The following is a 5,969-nucleotide window of genomic DNA, read 5'->3' as shown; positions in this document are numbered from 1 at the left end:
TGTTCTTGTCCATGTTGTTGGATAGCATTATGCTAACAGTTCTATGTTTCTGTCTATATCTTGTGGATAGCATTTTGCTAACAGTTCTATGTTCTTGTCCATGTTGTTGGATAACATTTTGCTAACAGTTCTATGTTTCTGTCTATATCTTGTAGATAGCATTTTGCTAACAGTTCTATGTTCTTGTCCATGTTGTTGGATAGCATTATGCTAACAGTTCTATGTTTCTGTCTATATCTTGTGGATAGCATTATGCTAACAGTTCTATGTTTCTGTCTATATCTTGTGGAAAGCATTATGCTAACAGTTCTATGTTTCTGTCTATATCTTGTGGATAGCATTTTGCTAACAGTTCTATGTTCTTGTCCATGTTGTTGGATAACATTTTGCTAACAGTTCTATGTTCTTGTCCATGTTGTTGGATAGCATTATGCTAACAGTTCTATGTTCTTGTCCATGTTGTTGGATAGCATTATGCTAACAGTTCTATGTTTCTGTCTATATCTTGTGGATAGCATTTTGCTAACAGTTCTATGTTCTTGTCCATGTTGTTGGATAACATTTTGCTAACAGTTCTGCACCCTTTATTCCTTCTGCTCAGTCAGTTCCTCTTCTCCTTTGGAGAAATGGGAGGAAGTGAATCTTCACCCTGAAGGTGCCCTGAATGACAGCAGGAAGAGACGATACGAAAATAAGTGCACCTCACACCACTCCTCCAGTGAATTAATATGGTAAAGACATTTTTATAAGCCTGTAAAAGGCTTTATTTATTTATTATTTAACCTTTTATTTAGCTAGGCAAGTCAGTTAAGAACAAATTCTTATTTACATTGACGGCCTACCATGGCTATACTTTCCACCTTGTCCACTTTAAACGTCAAGCCTTAACGTGTTAGAAATAGAGTTCAATCAATTATGTGTTATAAGTTACAGGAAACAAAACATAAAAATTAAATATTACTAGAAATATGAATAGTGGTTGTGAACAGATTTTTTGTATTATTTTGTTGTACAACTGTAGTGTTAGAGTATATTGTAGGAGTATACCGTTCCTTTCGATACCAGAAATGTTTACCCTTCTTTCTCCCCCAGGTCAGCAGAGTTTAAAACAAATCCATCTGTGAAAAACTCATTTGAAGTCAATAGCATTGATGACGAGGACCACATATCAGCACTAAAGGTCTACAGAACCTCCATTAACATGTATACTAATAGAAAATGATGTGATGTTATGGTATCTTCCTTGAAAATAACCATATACAGGTCAAGTTTCACCACAAAGTGTGAGGATGTATCGAAAGCAATTTGAAATGATGTATTGGTGTCTCCATTGCCTTCTGGGATTATAAGTGTGACCCCTCACACAGTCAAAGGTGAGGTGTTTTTTGCTGATCTTGCATTTCTGTGTGTGTGTGCGTGTGTGTGTGTACGTACACATTTCTGTGTCCTACAGGACCCAGTACCCCGACAAGTGCGGCCCAGTCTCCGTCACCTCTCGGGCAGACATCATTCCCAGGAGGAGGAGTTTGTAAGGGCAAAGGCTGCTGTAGAGGTGAGAGATTAATACACACACACATAATATAAGATACTTGTTTGCTGGAAGTAGTAGGTAATGGCTAAAACTTTAAAAACATCCTACATCCTTCTGTTATCTACAAGGATTTCCACATGCACAAGATACAACAGGTGTAGAACGGCACAGTGAAATACTTACCTTGAGAGCTCTTTCCAACAGTAATAATATACGGTAGATATTAATAGGAAATAGAATACAAAATGAAAGCAAAAACAAAAGCCATACAATAACGACAATGAGAGTTGAAGAAACACGAGAATGCAAGTTTGAATACAGTCCAGGTCAGTGCCAGTACCTTATTCAATGTGCAGGGCTACTGGAGTGGTTGAGGTGGGTTTATACATAAAAACGTGACTGGTAGTAGGATATACATGTAAACATGGCTGAAAAGAGACTGGTAGCAGGAATATATAAATGCGTATGGTAATATGTGACCGACCGCCTCGATTCGTTCTTATGGTTGCTCGACTCAAACGTTTTGAGATTATGCTGCGGGATTTAGAGGTCATTTGTGGTTTGGTACGGTAACCATGCATCACTGCTTCATTTCTGAAGCCCAGCGCAAGGGGAGTTAGAACACGTATTATGATTTTTTGGGTCCAAGGCGTTACTGTGTCTCTGACAATGAATGGGTGACATAAACCAAATAGAAACTGATAATAACTGATAATTGTGCACGACTCTTCAAAATTTAATTTCACTAACTGAATGATGAGGATGAAGGTGATTGAATTGAGAACAATAGTGTAACACCATATCCGCTTGCGCCATCGTGTGCAAATGTATTTTGTCCCCCCACATCAAATGCGATCACGAAACGCAGGTTGAAATATCAAAACAAACCCTGAAACAATTATATTAATTTGGGGACAGGTCGGGAAAGCATTAAACATGTATGGCAATTTAGTTAGCTAGCTTGCAGTTGCTAGCTAATTTGTCCTTTTTAGCTAGCTTGCAGTTGCTAGCTAATTTGTCCTATTTAGCTAGCTTGCTGTTGCTAGCTAATTTGTCCTATTTAGCTAGCTTGCTGTTGCTAGCTAATTTGTCCTATTTAGCTAGCTTGCTGTTGCTAGCTAATTTGTTATGAATGTTGAGTTGTTATTTCTCTACTCCGACAATTAATCCACACATAAAACGGTCAACTGAATCGTTTCTAGTCATCTCTCCTCCTTCCAGGCTTTTTATTCTCTGGACTTTATATGACGATTGGCAACTAACTTTCATAAGGTGTATTACCACCACTGACCTCAATCACCCGCGTGGGTATAACCAATGAGGAGATGGCATCGGGCAAATGCTTCTAAAAGCCAATGAGGAGATGGGAGAGGCAGGACTTGCTGCACGTTCTGCGCCATAGAAGCAACTTCTATTTTAGCGCTTGGCAACGCAGACGCATGCAATCCTGGGCAGCACGGTAGCCTAGTGGTTAGAGCGTTGGACTAGTAACCGGAAGGTTGCAAGTTCAAACCCCCGAGCTGACAAGGTACAAATCTGTCGAACCTTTCTATTCTCATAGATTCTACAAATTAAAGATAAACACTTTTGCTAAGATTATTATTATATTATTAATCGATTGACTATGGCTTTTTAAATCACCCAGCAGTGCTATTTGCAGAGTTAGCTCCAGGTAAATGTTGCAGAGCTGGGATGGTTGTATCTCTCATATATAACATTCTATTGGTTGCAAGAATTTTGTATAATCATTTTAAATGGAACATTTCTACGTTTTGAACACAGTGTTGTTCTGTGTATCAGTTCATAAACAATGTGCCATGGAATCGGTACATAGAGAATCCCAACTATTTTGCATGGTACAGCTGTCAGTATTTTGGTCCTTAAATGAAACTGGTATACATTTTTATTTATCACAATTGTCTTTACCAATTTTGGTCTTTAATGCAGGGCAGACGGATAAGTTACTTATTTTCTCCCCCTTCCACTTGCCTCCATTTTTGCCTTAATGCTGCAATTAGGTGGTTGTAATTTTGAGTAGAGCAAACATTTCCATATATTTAAAAATAGCGATATTTTGGAAATTATTTCATTTTTCATTTTCAAATTTTCAAAGTGAGAATTGAATTGAAATCTGAATAAAGGAGAAAATGACATACTTGAAGATGGGGTGGGCCATTCTTACTAATCTGCTAGAGGACCAGTTCGGATTTAAGTAAACTCAGCAAAAAAAAATAAACGTCCTCTCACTGTCAACTGTGTGTAAATATTTGTATGAACATAAGATTCAACAACTGAGACATAAACTGAACAAGTTCCACAGATATGTGGCTAACAGAAATGGAATAATGTGTCCCTGAACAAAGGGGTGTCAAAATCAAAAGTAACAGTCAGTATCTGGTGTGACCACCAGCTGCATTAAGTACTGCAGTGCACCTCATCCTCATGGACTGCACCAGATTTGCCAGTTATTGCTGTGAGATGTTACCCCACACTTCCACCAAGGCACCTGCACGCTCCCGGACATTTGGGGGGGAATGGCCCTAGACCTCAACCTCCAATCCAACAAGTCCCAGACGTGCTCAATGAGATTGAGATCTGGGCTCTTCGCTGGCCATGGCGGAACACTGACATTCCTGTCTTGCAGGAAATCCCGCACAGAACGAGCAGTATGGCTGATGGAATTGTCATGCTGGAGGGTCATGTCAGGATGAGCCTGCAGGAAGTGTACCACATGAGGGAGGAGGATGCAACCTCTCCCTGTAATGCACAGCGTTGAGACTGCCTGCAATGACAACAAGCTCAGTCCAATGATGCTGTGACACACCGCCCCAGGCCATCCACCTCCAAATCGATCCTGCTCCAGAGTACAGGCCTCGGTGTCACGCTCATTCCTTTGACGATAAACGCGAATCCTGGTGAGACAAAACCGTGACTCGTCAGTGATGAGCCAGTCCTGTCTGGTCCTGCAACGGTGGGTTTGTGCCCATAGGCAACGGGGGGAGGACCTGCCTTACAACAGGCCTACAAGCCCTCAGTCCAGCCTCTCTCAGCCTATTGCGGACAGTGTGAGCACTGATGGAGGGATTGTGCGTTCCTGGTGTAACTTGGGCAGGTGTTGTTACACGTGGTCTGCCACTGCAAGGATGATCACCTGTCCGTTCTGTCTCCCTGTAACCCTGTGTTAGGCGTCTCTCATTACGGACATTGCAATTTATTGCCCTGGCCACATCTGCAGTCATCATGCCTCCTTGCAGCATTACATTTACATTTAGTCATTTAGCAGACGCTCTTATCCAGAGCGACTTACAAATTGGTGCATTCACCTTATGACATCGAGTGGAACAGTCACTTTACAATAGTGCATCTAGATCTTAAAGGGGGGTGAGAGGGATTACTTATCCTATCCTAGGTATTCCTTAAAGAGGTGGGGTTTCAGGTGTCTCCGAAAGGTGGTGATTGACTCCGCTGTCCTGGCGTCGTGAGGGAGTTTGTTCCACCATTGGGGGGCCAGAGCAGCGAACAGTTTTGACTGGGCTGAGCGGGAGCTGTACTTCCTCAGTGGTAGGGAGGCGAGCAGGCCAGAGGTGGATGAACGCAGTGCCCTTGTTTGGGTGTAGGGCCTGATCAGAGCCTGGAGGTACTGAGGTGCCGTTCCCCTCACAGCTCCGTAGGCAAGCACCATGGTCTTGTAGCGGATGCGAGCTTCAACTGGAAGCCAGTGGAGAGAACGGAGGAGCGGGGTGACGTGAGAGAACTTGGGAAGGTTGAACACCAGACGGGCTGTGGCGTTCTGGATGAGTTGAAGGGGTTTAATGGCACAGGCAGGGAGCCCAGCCAACAGCGAGTTGCAGTAATCCAGACGGGAGATGACAAGTGCCTGGATTAGGACCTGCGCCGCTTCCTGTGTGAGGCAGGGTCGTATTCTGCGGATGTTGTAGAGCATGAACCTACAGGAACGGGCCACCGCCTTGATGTTGGTTGAGAACGACAGGGTGTTGTCCAGGATCACGCCAAGGTTCTTAGCGCTCTGGGAGGAGGACACAATGGAGTTGTCAACCGTGATGGCGAGATCATGGAACGGGCAGTCCTTCCCCGGGAGGAAGAGCAGCTCCGCCTTGCCGAGGTTCAGCTTGAGGTGGTGATCCGTCATCCACACTGATATGTCTGCCAGACATGCCAGACATGCAGAGATGCGATTTGCCACCTGGTCATCAGAAGGGGGAAAGGAGAAGATTAATTGTGTGTCGTCTGCATAGCAATGATAGGAGAGACCATGTGAGGTTATGACAGAGCCAAGTGACTTGGTGTATAGCGAGAATAGGAGAGGGCCTAGAACAGAGCCCTGGGGGACACCAGTGGTGAGAGCGCGTGGCGAGGAGACAGATTCTCGCCACGCCACCTGGTAGGAGCGACCTGTCAGGTAGGACGCAATCCAAGC

The 5,969-nt window shown here is 43.5% G+C and overlaps 1 long non-coding RNA gene across 1 annotated transcript; it reads left to right on the top strand.

The window, feature by feature from the left end:
- The first annotated feature begins 597 nt into the window (after positions 1 to 597).
- On the top strand, positions 598 to 1,552 carry LOC124030369. The gene is made up of 3 exons (XR_006837955.1): positions 598 to 731; positions 1,093 to 1,180; positions 1,454 to 1,552. It is a non-coding gene; the product is annotated as an uncharacterized LOC124030369 (long non-coding RNA).
- Positions 1,553 to 5,969: the final 4,417 nt, after the last annotated feature.

The sequence above is a fragment of the Oncorhynchus gorbuscha genome, unplaced genomic scaffold (assembly GCF_021184085.1).
Source record: "Oncorhynchus gorbuscha isolate QuinsamMale2020 ecotype Even-year unplaced genomic scaffold, OgorEven_v1.0 Un_scaffold_10928, whole genome shotgun sequence".
NCBI classification, from domain to species: Eukaryota; Metazoa; Chordata; class Actinopteri; order Salmoniformes; family Salmonidae; genus Oncorhynchus; species Oncorhynchus gorbuscha.
Note: the sequence above shows the minus strand (reverse complement) of the source record. Positions and strands in the feature narration are given on the sequence as shown.